The sequence below is a fragment of the Microtus oregoni genome, unplaced genomic scaffold (genome assembly GCF_018167655.1).
Source record: "Microtus oregoni isolate MIOR12 unplaced genomic scaffold, Mior012 000095F_ref0000231, whole genome shotgun sequence".
NCBI lineage: Eukaryota > Metazoa > Chordata > Mammalia > Rodentia > Cricetidae > Microtus > Microtus oregoni.
In genome coordinates, this window is record NW_024544708.1 from 4,151,281 (window position 1) to 4,166,035 (window position 14,755).

Below are 14,755 nucleotides of genomic sequence, written 5' to 3' on the forward strand. Positions count from 1 at the left end.
TCAGTTCATAACCCACCTGCCTATAAGATGGTCATTATTGCAACTGCTGCTTCTTCACAGTAGGGAGGGACAGGGGACAGATTCTCCTCTACAAGTATGAGATAGAATCTAGATCATCCCTCCTTTCTGGCTTGCACAGATAAGAAAAAAAATACACTTCTTAGAAATTGTGCAAAAAGAATTCCTGCTTTTTTTGTCTTAGCAATATACTGTTTAAAACAAGCATCCATCTTTGGCCTAGATGTGACAGTGTAGCCTGCATACTTTAATAATATTGAATAGGCATTTTAAATGCCATATCCTATAGGTCTTTGAAGTGTTAAAGATTATTTAACTGAAATACATCTCTGTATATTTAGAAAACCTAACGAACATAATTAAGAGATTGATTATTACAGATGACTATCTATTAATCTGTATTTCTTAACTATATATTACATTTTTAAATGAGCTGCATAAACATAATACTTTAAATAAGAGTAGAAATATACATCTAACAAAATTGATCTTAAATTTGTATCAATAAACCCAAGATCCATGCCAAAGCAAAGTATTTATTTCTATATTGTATCCCTATTTAAATGAAAAAAAAAGATTTATAAACAATCATATTGGGAATTTGGGCATAATTTTCTCCAAACTGCCTCCCACTGTTTGTTGGGTGAAGTATTTTTACGGTTCATGGCGACCTTTTTAGGGGTCTTGTTCCATTAAATCACATTAGCCTGGAAAGAATCCATAGGTTGCCAACCTCTGTGGAAACAAAAGCAGAACCTCTTTTCTAAAGTAACGTATCTTTAGACTTCAATTTTGAAGTCAAGATACCTTTATTCTGGTTTAGCTTAGTAGCCCCCAGAATTAAATGTCTGTCAGCAGTCAAAAAAATTCAAAGAAAACACTATAATATACACAATTTCATCTTTACATGCTGTAATCCCTTTCTGACCAGGAGTGCTTCTCAGAATTCTAAGTGGAATAGCTAGGTCTAAGGTTGGTTTGCCTTTTGGTTCCACACTGTCCAACATGGTGGAGGTATATACATGGCCTCTGAGATCCATGCTCACTACCCCAGCTTCAGGGACATAGTGGGTCTATTTTGCCATTAAGCAACTTGTAGCACTCTGATCACAAACCCTAATGGCTCTGTAGAAGGACCTCCTGTAAGAGCCAGAACCATGCATGCTACCAGTACGAATCAGGAGGCTGCTTCTTAAAAACTGTGCCTCTGCTTGCAGCCAGCAAACAGAGCATATCTGAAAGAAAATGGGGCTACCAAGAAGCTGCACTTGACTCTCATTTTTGTGGGTCTAGAAACCCTTTTTTAAAGCTTTCTTAGGATTTATGTAGAGGTATGGCTCCCCATATTAGGCATCATTATGTAAGCATGGACTGCGTGTTCATTTTCTGACTGCCCAGACCCGAATAGTCACACAAAACTATATTAGTTACAGCACTGATCCAAATAATTACACCAAAACTTTATTAATTACAACACTTTGTGGCTGATTGTTCAGGCATATTTCTAACTAGCTCTTATGTTTTAAATTATCCCACTTCTATTATGTATCACCACAAGGCTGTGGCCTACTGGTAAGATTCCGACATCTTTCTTTGGCAGCTACATGGAGTCTCCCTGACTCCACCTTCTTTCTCCCTGCAGTCTGTTTAGTTTTTTCTGGCGAGCTCTATTCTGCCCTGCTATAGGCCAGAGCAGTTTCTTTATTAACCAATGATAATATAACAAATTCACAATGTACAGAGGGGAACCTCAAGATCATCAACTAGCTCTTACAACTTAAATCAAACCATTTCTATTAACCTATGCATTGCCACGTGGCTCATGGCTTACCTGTCCTCCAGCATGCCTTGCTCCCTCTGTGTCCACTGCCTCTACCCTTCCTCCCCCCAACACTCTCAATTTAGCCCTCCCACCTAAACTTATTCTGTTTAACTTTTGGCCAGTCAGTTTTATTAAGCCAATCTGAGTGACAAATCTTTACAGTATACAAAGGAATTATTTTACAACATTTCTCATGTTTTGTCTAATTAAAAAGGAAGGTTAATTTTAAGGCAGTAGAATTATGTACAACAAAACAGCTATTAAGGAAGAATTACAGTTATAATATCCAGTCTATTTTCATTTGGCAAAATTAGAAAAAATTATTTTGTTATCTATTTTTTTCTTTGTGAGTCTAAGGTTTTATACCTAATTTACATTTTATCATAACTAAAGAAATTTTAACTATGACTATCTAGTTTTCAACTCTGTCAAAGACCCCAGAAAGATGAAATGTTGCCTAATGATAAGGACATCTGGCTGTCTGGACAGTCATCCTAGGTTCTTCTGTGACATTGTGGCATCCAATTGTGGCCTATTGGCCTGGTACTTCTGACAGATTTTTCTGAGAAGCAATGAATTTCGAAGGACTTCAAAGTCTGGCAGTAGCTTTCTTTTTGTCCTGCTGGTCCAGTGTGTTGTTAACAATTAAAATGAGGGCAGTTTCTTTGCCCAAATGGCTAGTTTTGCCCAAAAGAAAGCAAACTCCATATGGAGTTTCTTTGATGCCTACATAGCTTTATGATTTGTATAAAAATATCATACTACAAGCATGTGGTATAGCTTTCCTCAATATTCTGCTGGTGATAATCATCAGTGTGGACACTTGTAACCTTTCTTTGTTTTTGATTACTCATCTATATTATTTTACTATATGGCCATTGGATGCTCTTTTTGGTAGCTGTACTATTGATAAGGGCTATCAGGTTTTTTTTGTTTGTTTGTTTATTTTTGTTTTCTATTCTTTGCTAGTTTAAATAATGCTCCTATGGATCTTGTATGCACTTTTCCTGGTAGTGTACAAGATCTGTCCTGGAATAATACATGATGATAATGAGCTTCTGGATCCTTGGAATACTCATTACCAGTTTCATGAATTATAAGTGGGTCGTATCCAGAGTAATATGCCAATTTACAGCAGTCCATGAGTCTTCTTTGCTATACAGTTGATAATGGAAGATTTTGATTTTTCTTCCAGACTCACTTATTTGGTTATAAAATAATATCTCACACTGATTACCATGATTGCATATAAATGGAAACATTTTTTGATGTTGTTGTTTGGGGCTATTTGTTTCCTCTCTTTTCTAATGTGTGTGTGTGTGTGTGTGTGTGTATGTGTGTGTGTGTTTGTGAAAAACAACATATAAGACCATTTTATTCTGGTTAGTGAAGGCAAATATCTTCTAGTTTCTTGTCTTCTTAAAACTTTTACATTTTTTTTAATGAGTAAACTTTTCCTAGCATTTATGTCATTAAATTTAACCATCCCTCAACGATTTCTGGTTTTTTTTTTTTTTTTTTTTGGTTTTTCGAGACAGGGTTTCTCTGTGGTTTTGGAGCCTGTTCTGGAACTAGCTCTTGTAGACCAGGCTGGTCTCGAAACGATTTCTGTTTTTTACACACTAAAAGAACCTTCACTAATCTCATTTTGTAAAAAAATATTTTTAGTTTTCTATGTTTTAGAAAAATGTAATTCATCAGAAATTTAATAGTATTTACAATTTTGTTCAAAGATTTTCACTTTCTTCCCTGTTTCTTTATGGATAATCTATTGCCCCGTAACATTTTCTCTTATGAAGCTGTTGTGAAATGGGTTTTAATTTATGCATAGGTCTAATTTTAGACCACTCTGTACAGTTATTCCACGTGTCTATCACTACACTTCTGCTGCACTGTTATAAAAAGCCTCTTTTGCAGGGCATCTCACTTCTCTTATAGATGTGTTTTATACTTTCCATGCTTCTTAATCTTTTAACACACACACACACACACACACACACACACACTCACACGTATATTAGAAACCATTAGTCAAATTACATAGAATATCCTGTTGGAAATTTGTTTAAATGGGCTTTGAATTTACAGTATTTTTGATGAGTTATTATTATTGCTGCAATACGGAATCATCTTGTCTATGAAAACAATTATTTCTTACTTTTTACTGAGGGAATTTTGTTTTATTTTTACAATTTTCCTATATCCAAAAGCATATAATTTGGTTGCCATTTTGAATAGTGTTTTTTATTCAATGACATTTTAGCTGTGAGCAGGAGCTGTAAAGACGATTGGTTTTCTCCATGGAATCTTTTGTCTGTTGCTTCTATTCTTTTTATTAGAATAGAAGAATTGGTCAAAATACTGTGTTTCCTCTTTGTATTCTATATTGCATATATTTGCATTCTATAGAGTATTCTATAGGTGGGGGATTTTGCAAATCTGGACTAAAAAAGAAAACTGATATTAAATTCAATTATCAAATTATAGCTTTCAGTTATTAGATTCTTTTTGTTTAAAAATTCCATCTGATTCTGCTTATAAACTCATTTTCTCTCAAAAAAAATTCTAAATGTGTCTTCTGTTTTTTAAGTTGTTAAGCACAGGTTGTTTCTGGGGTACTGGCTTTCCTCACGACTTCATGAGTCGTAGGTAATTAGTTACGTTTCCATTACCAGGAATGGTTTCCCTCTTAATAATACTATTATTCTTAGTGTAATGGTCTGTTCTGCCCCTTTAAGAGACAAGCCCTGCCCACTCCCCGCACTGTCCACCACTTAGGCAGGCAGATCTTCCTTCCTGCCCGCAGGCCAAGTCTCTTCCTTTCCAGTTCTCTCCTTAAGAAGCAGTTTTTGCCTCACTTCCTTTCCCCCATTTTTCTCCTTCCCCCTCTCTGCTCCCCCCCCACTTTCCCCCTTCTCTTCTTCTCCCCTTTCCCTTTCCTTCCACCAAATAAATGTCCAACTTCACTGCACGACATGCCTATCCTTCTCGGTCTCTCGCCTGCCACACGGCTCCCTGCCTGGGACTGCTGCCTTCGTGACCCACCGTGGTCTCAGGACCCACTGTCCACTACCACCTCTCAGGGATCTGCAGCGTTTCTGCTGCTGTGCTCCTCGGGGAACCACAGCATTTTATTTTTACCATTACACATAGGGTTCCTCCAAAGGTTACATAAATGGCTAGGAGTGCTATCAGGGGAGATTCTCAAGCCAGCCTCGTTGACCTCACGTTGTGCAAGGAGCTCCATGAATACAGTTTTATAGGGGTCTTCACCCATGTTCATGTGAGCTTTTCAATCACACAACTGCCTTTGAGTCACCCATGTCTCTGAAAGTGAATCTCACCCCCATACTTCTATAAAGAACCCCATGAGCTTATTGATTCACCAAACTAGGCTTGCGGGGGGGGGGGGGGGACCATGTTGTTTGGCTCATCCTATCATTGGCGCCCTATCTAGTGTATATAAATTTTTCTTTATACGCCCCAGAGAAGACTGAAAACGAACACACACACATACACACACACACACAATTGGTTCTCAAGTCCCATCTCTAAGCATTGCCCCTCCCATCTTGTCAAGAGTGTAGTTATGACAAAGTTCAAAACTTAAACAGTATTCTTTTGTAAGCAAAGTTGTAAGACGGATTAATGGGGGGATATTGCTTAGCCTAATGATTGGGAAGGGAATGCTAAAATCTTAACACTATATATCATTTGGCCACTGAGTAAGCACAGAGTATTTTCTGTCTTTGGCATCCTTGGTTGAGACGTCTTTGAGAAAACACATGCCATGCCTACCATGTCTTTTGTGAAGCAGATATCATCTTCATGATTAATCTGGAGCTACTTCATTTCCCCAGGCTTTTCTTCCCTTGTCATAATCTCTCTCTCTCTCTCTCTCTCTCTCTCTCTCTCTCTCTCTCTCTCTCTATCTCATTTCTGCCCTATGCCTCCCTTCTACTAGAGTTCTGCTCCCTACACAGCAGCTTTGGCTGCTTTCCTAATTTCTATTTCTCCAGCCAACTGTGCTTGCCAAAATTTTTGCTGACTTCTCTGCCCCCCATCAGTATCCCTTCTCTGGGACCTCTGCTTGAATTCATGCTAAGAATTGTTAACTACCCTGAGAGAAGAAAGGCCAAAAAATGCTAGCTCCTCTCTGTGTGCTGTCTGTCTCTGCAGGATACTGGCCTCTGAGTCCTATTTGCCTTGAAATCTCTTCAGTGCTCCCAAGTAGAAGTCAGCTTGCTTGCTTTTTGCTTTCTTTTGCTGTGCACTTTGTGTAGTTGTCTTAGATCTCCATGTGGGAATGAGAATCCACTGTAAACTCTTGTATTATACACAGATGCATGATTCTAAGACAGTTTTATTTTAAAATAAAATGCAAATACAAAAGAGCACACTATACCAAAATTAAGAGGTTAGTGCATTAGAGTAAGGCAATTACCTGCAACCATCATGTTAGAAATGGAAATCTTCCAGTCAACCTAGCACATACTTTACATGGCTCATTCCCACGGTAACCATTAATCCTTCATCCCAAATGGCCAGCATCTTAAGTTTCAAACTTTTGTTTCTTTGTATCTTCACCAAAGTAAAATATGATAGTTTGGAGTGTTTTCACATGATCCAATTATTTTTCTTAATCTATAAGTTCTAACTCTACCCTCTCTTGCTATATAATGGATCTTGAACCATTTGGCTCCAAGCGTTTCCAAAAACACAGAGAATGCGGTTGGTAAATTACTCTAAAATGACATCAAGATAACACTGGCCAACACTGTTAAATTGGTATACATCTTTACTGGATTTATTTCTATCTTTCTATTCTATCTATTGCCAAGAAGTTGCTATTAAAATCTCTGATTATGACAGATGAGTTTTAATTAATTCCTTTGGTTTTGTCGAATTTGACTTCACATAATTAAAGTCCATTATTTGACACACGCCGCACAGGGTTGTTTTCCTAACAAATCTACCATTTCATTCTTAAGAAAGCTCCCTTTGCCTTTTACAAGAATTTGTTTTCCGGTTTTATTCTCAATTAATGTATTTATTTACTTTTATGCCAAAGACCTGCTTTGGCAGGGGTGTTCAGGTCCTAAAGAGGATGTGTCAAGTAGGCAGGGGTGGGGGGTGGGGGGTGGAGAAGGAAGAGATGAACACAATTTGAGGGTGAGTCAGGATGGCTGCCAGCAGCCTTTAATTGAAAGACTATGCTGTTTTTACTCTATTGTTGCACATAGGATGGCCCCGGAGAAAAGGGGGCATATGAACTGAGGTGTGTCTTGAGCTCAGGGATTGAGGAAGCTAGTCTTGACCTTGACAATAGGCACCAGTCACATGTTAATGAAAGAGCCCCAAATTTCTCTTGCTAGAGATCAGAATGCCCTCCCCCTTTAAATTAAGCAGGAACTTTCCTCAAGCCCCCAAGGTAGCAGAGGCCTTTATCCAAATGCCTGATTGGGAAACAACTTCTGGGGAGCAGACACTACACCGCATCTCCTAGTTTTACCATATGGGCCTGTTCCCCTCGTAATGCTCCCAAAAGAGAAGGTCCTGGTGTCCTACCCTTTTCCCATTATACTGTACCATTCTGATTTCTCTGTGTTTATTAACTGAACTCTTGCTTTAATGGCCTCAGGCTCCGGATCTGAATTGTAGGTAGTTCATCCTTAGGATCAGGTGTGTCTAGTAAATCTCCAATTTTCCTGTTCTTGCTGTAATTAGGCGGGCACAGTGGAATTCCTGGTTCCACAGTGGCAGGGATTTTTTTTTTTCTCCAAAGAGTTATTTTGTTTAGAGAGGATACCATTGTGCACATTTTCATTATTTACCAAAGCCCCTACAAAGTTTCCCACAGGGAAAGGCAATGATAATGAAAATCATTAAAAGTCAAAGTAAACAGGTGCTGGAGAAGTGTGTTTGCAATGCCGAAAGGCTGGAACTTTGTCAAGCGGCAATGGTTCCCATGCTGGGACAATGAACAGAGGCATGGAACTTGTGGGAGTAGCCAACCAATGACTATTCTAATTTGGAGAGAGAGAGAGTTCGTGGCTGTCACTGCCCAGAAGGCTAGAAGCCGGATATTTCCTACCCTAAGCCCAGGGGCTTAGGGTAGGAAAAATAAGTAAATAAAACAATTCTTTAATGATATTCTGTTGTACCCCTAGATCGGTTCCTAGTCCAATCGTCGTCAGAGAGGCTTCATGTCGCAGCTGATGCAAGCAGATGCAGAGACCCATAGCCAGACATTAGGCAGAGAGAGAGAGAGAGAGAGAGAGAGAGAGAGAGAGAGAGAGTCCAAAGTGGAGATCTCCACTGGGTACCTCCCCTTGGAGCTCAGGGAAAACTGCTGGAGAGGGGAAGGAAGAACTGTAGGAGCCAGAGAGGTCGAGGACACTGTAAGAATATGGCCCACAGGATCAACTACGCAGGGCTCATGGGGGCTCACAGATACTGAAGCAGCAATCATGAAGCCTGCATGGGTCTGCACTAGGTCCTCTGCACATATGTTATGGTTGTGTAGCCTGGTGTTTGTGAGGAAGCTGAGATGTTTCTGACTCCTTTGCCTCTCCTCAGGACTCTTCCTCCAACTGGTTGCCTGGTCCAGCCTTGATATGAGGGCTTGTACCTAGTTTTGTCTATTCTTATTGTGTGGTTTTGGGTTAATATCCCCGGAAGGCTCACTCTTTTGTTAAGGCAAAGGAAGAGGAATGTCTCTGGGGGAGAGGGGAGGGAAGGGGAGGACTGAGAGGAGTGGAGGGAGGGGAACCGAGCCTGTGGCTGGGATGTACTGTGTGAGAGAAGGATAAATTTTTAAGAAATATTAAGAAGTAGCAGTTAATAAACAAAACAGATGAGTTAGCAGCTCCAATCTCCGGAGTCCTGTGTTGGGGACATTCCTTCACTGCGTACCTGGGCTTGTTCTGGCCATGTGAACCAGAAAAACATCGGCCTGAAGGTCTTCCAGATGACTGTGATTCTTGCATAATGGGGCTCTTCAGACGTCTCTCATACAGCGAACCACTTGAGAATGTTCCTTAAGATCGTAAAGAGCGGTACTTCAAACTTCTAATCTTCTCCAAGATCTCATTTAAGCCTCCCCTTCAGTATCTTTTCCAGACTTAAGAAGGCTTATTCTATGTTTCTGTTTCTTGTCTCTTGCCCGGACACCTGTAGGCTTTAATCTGACTCCAGCTTTTGTGACTAGTTCCTGCTTCTTCTCTTGCCAGTAGTTCAAGTCTCTTATAGGTTAGCAGAGATGTACATAAGAATTTGCTGATCAGATCTGCTCTTCAGAAATGGACTGTGGCTGCAAGTAAGCTGCCCCCTGTGAACCCAATCCATGATCTCGTCAGAATCAGTAGCTTACTTCTTAATTGGAACACAGCAACATTGAACATACAGTTCCTTTTATGTTCCTACCTTTGTGTTACAACAGATAGGCATTTAAATTTTAAAACTTTATTGGTGTTCTTCTATACCTTATGTTTCTTTCTAGAGATTCTAGTTTTCAATTTGCTTCAGAAATCTTTTCCTTCACTGTCCGAACATTTTTATCATTGTTAACACAAGGTGGTTAGACCATTCCAATTGTTTTTTTGTTGATTATTTTCTCTCAGCTGAGTTGATCATTTTTTGGTGTGTGTGTTTCATATGTCCAGCTATTCTATTATTAGATGCTGGCTCTTATTTGGTGTTGTATTGCTTCTTAGTGGGCAATCACTGTGGGCAAATCCCCTTAGTTAGGTTTCTCATGCCGGTTCCTACCTCCCTTGCCACTGACGGTTAAGTTTGAAGAGTATTTGAGGTGCCATCTGACTATTTGAGTAGTGTTCTAACTATTGATTAGGTTGACTCTTAGGAGTAGGATTACTTACTTACCCATGGTCTCAGGTAATGCCTGAAAGAGTTTACAAACACTTCACGACACTGCTTCCAATCCCCCTTTACCTTCTTTAATACTTTCTTGTCTGGAATTTCCCTCTTTGGCTGCCTAGCCCAATTCCAAGGAGTTTAGTTATCCCAGTTTTCTGTCCAGTTGGCGTTTGTTTGCTCGGAGTGAGAACTCCTGAGGGTTAACAGTGCGGTTCCCTGCCAACTTGGGATCACAGCTCCACACACCAGAAAAGGTAACCCAATTTTGTCTCCTGCAAGTCCCTGGGCACACCACTGTCCTTCTCGGGAGATGTAGGGCTTGGTGTGTGACAGAATAGGGAAAGAGAAAAAACATAACAACAGCATTCCTACCCCCCTGAAGTCACAGCGACTTGGTTCCCTGCTCCTGGAGGCGGAACTTGTAAGCAGGTATTTGTAGCCAGCTAGCTTCCCACTCCCCAGCTTTAAGCTGAGATGACCACATCCTGGAGGGTACCAGGAAAGCAAAGCAGCAGGGCCAGGTCCTTCAGAGTTTGTTTAGTCCCGAAAGCTTCAAGAGGTAATCGCACCCGGCAGAATCATTCGGCTGCCTTTGCCGTGGCTCCAGTGAACCAATCACTGCAGCTTCAGCAATGGCCGTCCTGTCCCGAGCACACTTCCTTACTTTTCTGCTTGTCTCTGATGAGACCGGTGTTACTAAGTTTTACCCATCTTCTCAACGCGTCATTTTTATTCCACAGGTTTTCTTTATTACTTCCTCTTTTATTTCCTTGATTTATCGTTTACATTTATTCCCATTGTAGCTTTAACTTTGTCGTTCTTCTTCTAAGTTCTTAAGAGGGATGGATGCTTTGCTCTCGAGGTGAGGGTTCAGAAAGGACATGCTGGTGTAGCTCTTTTGTGCTTTCTTCCTGTGAGCATATGTTGCTGCTGATTTCTGTCTTACCAATGCTTCAGTCTGCACCATTAGCCTTTCAATACATAGATTCTGTTCTTACTGAACTTCAAATGTTTTCTAAGATGCCACGTGATTTCATCTTTAGACCACGAGCAACTTGGAAGAACACTGCTTAATACTAAACAGTCGTGTTTTCAAAGTTTCTTCATCTTTAATATTTTAAGTTGTTCCCAATCTAAGAACATGATCTATATTATCTCAATCCTTGCCCATTAGTTTTTCATTCTTATAAACCTTTTGTATCTTTTGTTTGATGTACTGATTCTTTTTCTGAAAATTAAGGAGCAATCATTGCAAGTCCTTATTTATTCACCTTGATTTTCTGGTATATCAAAAGGAACTCAGTTTTAAAATTTTGCGTGTGTGTGTGTGTGCATGTGTGTGCGCACGCAGGTGCAGGAGTATGTGCCTGCACACACATGATCAGTGGAGGCCGGAAGACAGCTTGGATGGACGGAATCAGAGGAGGGAGATGAATATGATCAAAATACACCGAATAAAATAACACATAATTCTCAAAGAATTAATAAAATATTATTTAAAAATTTTAAAACCTACATTTATTTATATTGTGTAAGGGGTGTGGGTCACATTCATGCTACAGAACACACGTGGTCAAAGGACAAGTTGTGGGAATTGATTGTCTTCTGGAATGTGTGTCTGGGGAGAGAACTCAGGCTGGAAGGCTCAGAGGCAAGTCCTTTTATCTGCAGCCACAGCTCTCTGGTCCTGATCCAATCAAAACTATTAAAGCTTGCCACATCATCTTTGGCAGTTTGTTTTAGCATTTTTTTCTCGATTTTTGGCCTTCTTTCTGGGATTAATTTTCTCTCTTCTGAAAAGTATAAGTATATGAATTTCTTTTGGTATAGATATAGAGACAAGTTCACATTAAGAAAACAAGCCATTACTATATATATATATATATATATAGTATATATATATATTCATATATATGTGATATATAATATTAGGATTTTGGCCATTTTCTTTCCTCCTGATAATCTCACTAAAATATTTTCCTTTATTTCTTTTAAGTGAAATTGACTCTCATTTACCGTCTTTATATCTTTGGATACAATCTGACTGATCTCTTGGACTGAGACTCACTTCCATACTAAATATGTCATTTATTCTTCCTCCCTGATTATCTTGTTCCTTCATTTTCACATGTTTTCGTGTTCTTAATGTCTCCTCCTCATTCTGGACCATCATATTTATCATCTGATGCTCACAATTGTCCCTCAGAGTTCCTGTTGTGAAGCATCCACCAGAGAAGACCACTCAGACTCTAGTTCAAGTTAACAGGATGTCTTTATTAGGTGACTGGAGAGTGCACATGGTGCTTGGGACCTGAGTGCAGTTCCGTGTCTTTCTCAGGACGCACTTTCAGTCACAGAAACCACATTCTGGGTTGACACACTTCAGTTAATGTAGGGCCCGGGTCTACCCTTGTTCCTGGGGTGCATCTTGAGGACAGTTTCTGGTCAGCTACTAAAGCATTCTGTTTGTTCCTGTGCTCCCTCTGCCCCACCTGGTGATTAGCTGTAGGGCATTGTTGACTCCATCTTTGGCATGGTAATTTCCCACCTGCCTGGGCAGAAATCCTTGTGCAGCAGATAGGTATATAAGGATTTCCCCAAGGTTGAATAAATGGCATTCAGCTGATCTCCTTATGAATGACCCAGGTCTCTTTGTGTGTTCTTTCAATCTCCAGGCCCTTGCCCAACTCGCGTATGGTACAGTGGCACGCGAACTGTACCGAGGGGGTTACACAGAATCGGGTGTTACAAGTTAACAAGAGCAGTTTGTCAGGAGCAGAACTACAGAATCCAAAAAACACACCTTCCTCTTTCTTCAAAAATGTTAATGTCTTGATCTGCAGGATCACCAGCTGTTGCTGTTTGAACTTACATTTTACACCAGGCTCACTTTATCCTGATCCTCCAAGGACCATCCGCCCCTCCTCCCATCCCTTCCTGACCCTGTGGCTTCCTTTTCTCATCTCATTTACAAACGGATTCTAAGCCCTTACAATGTGTCAGACACTGTGCTAGGTTGAGGATAATCACTGTCTGGCCTGAAAGAACTCATGAGTGGCACAGACAGCAGATGCGTGAACTGCTGGCTGAGCTGCAGGTTCATTTCAATAAAATGAGGATGGAGTTGATGTTGATGATGATGGAGTTGAGCCGGCAAACAGGAATACAGCACTTCCATGCATTAGGCATATCATATGCCACTTCACAGCAGGAATAGGTTCTGAGAAACACGTTAAGCTGTTTTGATGACATGCAGGCAATTCAGAGTGCACTCCCACAAATTCAGATTTAATCTAGTTCCGTCAACACAGGTAGCCTCTCCACGGAATCCAGAGAGCGGTAAATACGAGATGGGTGAGACTAATGCCATTATAAAGCTTAGAGGTTCATAGTAAATATAAATATAATTAGAAGGAACATACTCTAAAGTAATGATAAAAATATATTACGGCAGATGCATAAACTGATGAGTCATTATTTGCTTCATCAAAACTTTATGTGACTGACACTGTTGTAGATTTGTTTACTTCAAATGGGTCACTGAGTGCCTGTAGAAATTACACTCTCCTGTATGCATGTTCTACTTCTTAAAAGAGTTATAATATATTCATTATAGCATGCATGTTCTACTTCTGAAAAGATTTATAATATATCCATTAAACCAAACTATAAAGTATTTACACTTCTAAAGAGGGTATAAATTTAAAACAAGGAAATTTTAGGGACAATAACTAAATAGACATTCATGCTTTGATGAGGCAATACTTTTATTTTCCTGGAAACTTTATGAAAATTAATGTCACACAGCTATTAACTTATTACAAAACTACATAAGGAAAAATGTAAAATTCTTCCTAAAACCAAACTTGAGCAAGAATATGACATATAAATATTCTCATAAAAAGAACACTGAGGAATAAGTCCGACAATATCTTCACTCCCTGTGTTTCAACAATCCAGAGAAAGAGACATGTAAGAAGATAGTATGAATACTTCAGTAAAGACATATCTGTGAGAGCCGACCGCCAGAGTACCAGATACCCATCCAGCTGTAGGCAACAACAACAAAAATATTGTGTGTTTCAAATAACCAAACACGTATTTCCCTGTTACTTAAAGGCCTAGGGGAGGAAAGCCTGAGGCTGCACCCTGGTTCCTCACCTTGCTTGAGGCTACATGTGGATTCTGTCTCTTTGCTTCACATATTTGGAGTGTTGGTCTTGTTGTTAGCATCACAGGGTGTCCCACTTTCCCAATCTTGCCGGAAGAAGGAGAGAAGTGTGGAGAGGTATATAGGCCTTTTCATAGCCCCGTGGCTTTGGTTCAAAACACACACACACACACACACACACACACACACACATACACACACACACACACGAAATAAGTGAGGGGGCATTGATAGATCAAGCTGTTGATGCTTCAGCAGCTGCATCTTGGAGCTCGATGACAACACCCCATTCTCACCTATGTGCTGCTAAGCCAAAGTACAATTTTCAAAGACATTGTTTATAGACCTTTGCTGTCCTTTTGTGTGATAATTCCTTTCTTCAAACTATCCAGACACCGAGACTCTAGCCAACCCCTTTCATAAAGATGGTTTAAATGGTGTCAACACCAGTCGTATTTCCTGAATGACAAGTGATAGAGTTTAATTACAAACCTCTGCTGTGTCTTAACACTGCAGACACGTTTCCATTTTCGCAAATCATGTTGCCCATTTCTAAGACCACTCAGAGCTGTGCAGCTTAGGATGCTCTCCTAATTAGTCCCAAGCAAATGTAATTATTGTTGTCTTCTTGGTTGATTTTCTTCTCTGTCAATCAGCTGAATATCATCATGTAGCTACCGTAGCTAAGGAAGATAAGGAGAGAGAAAGTTCTGCTCTCATGTTGGAAAGCTCTGACGGAAGAAGCGACAGTTAATACTAGGAGAACATTAGGGATTGCTTCCACAGCTAGTCCAGCTGTCCTTGGTAGCAAAATTAGCATAACAGAAGGAGAAATGCTGCTTACAGCATCTGTATAAATGTCCTGG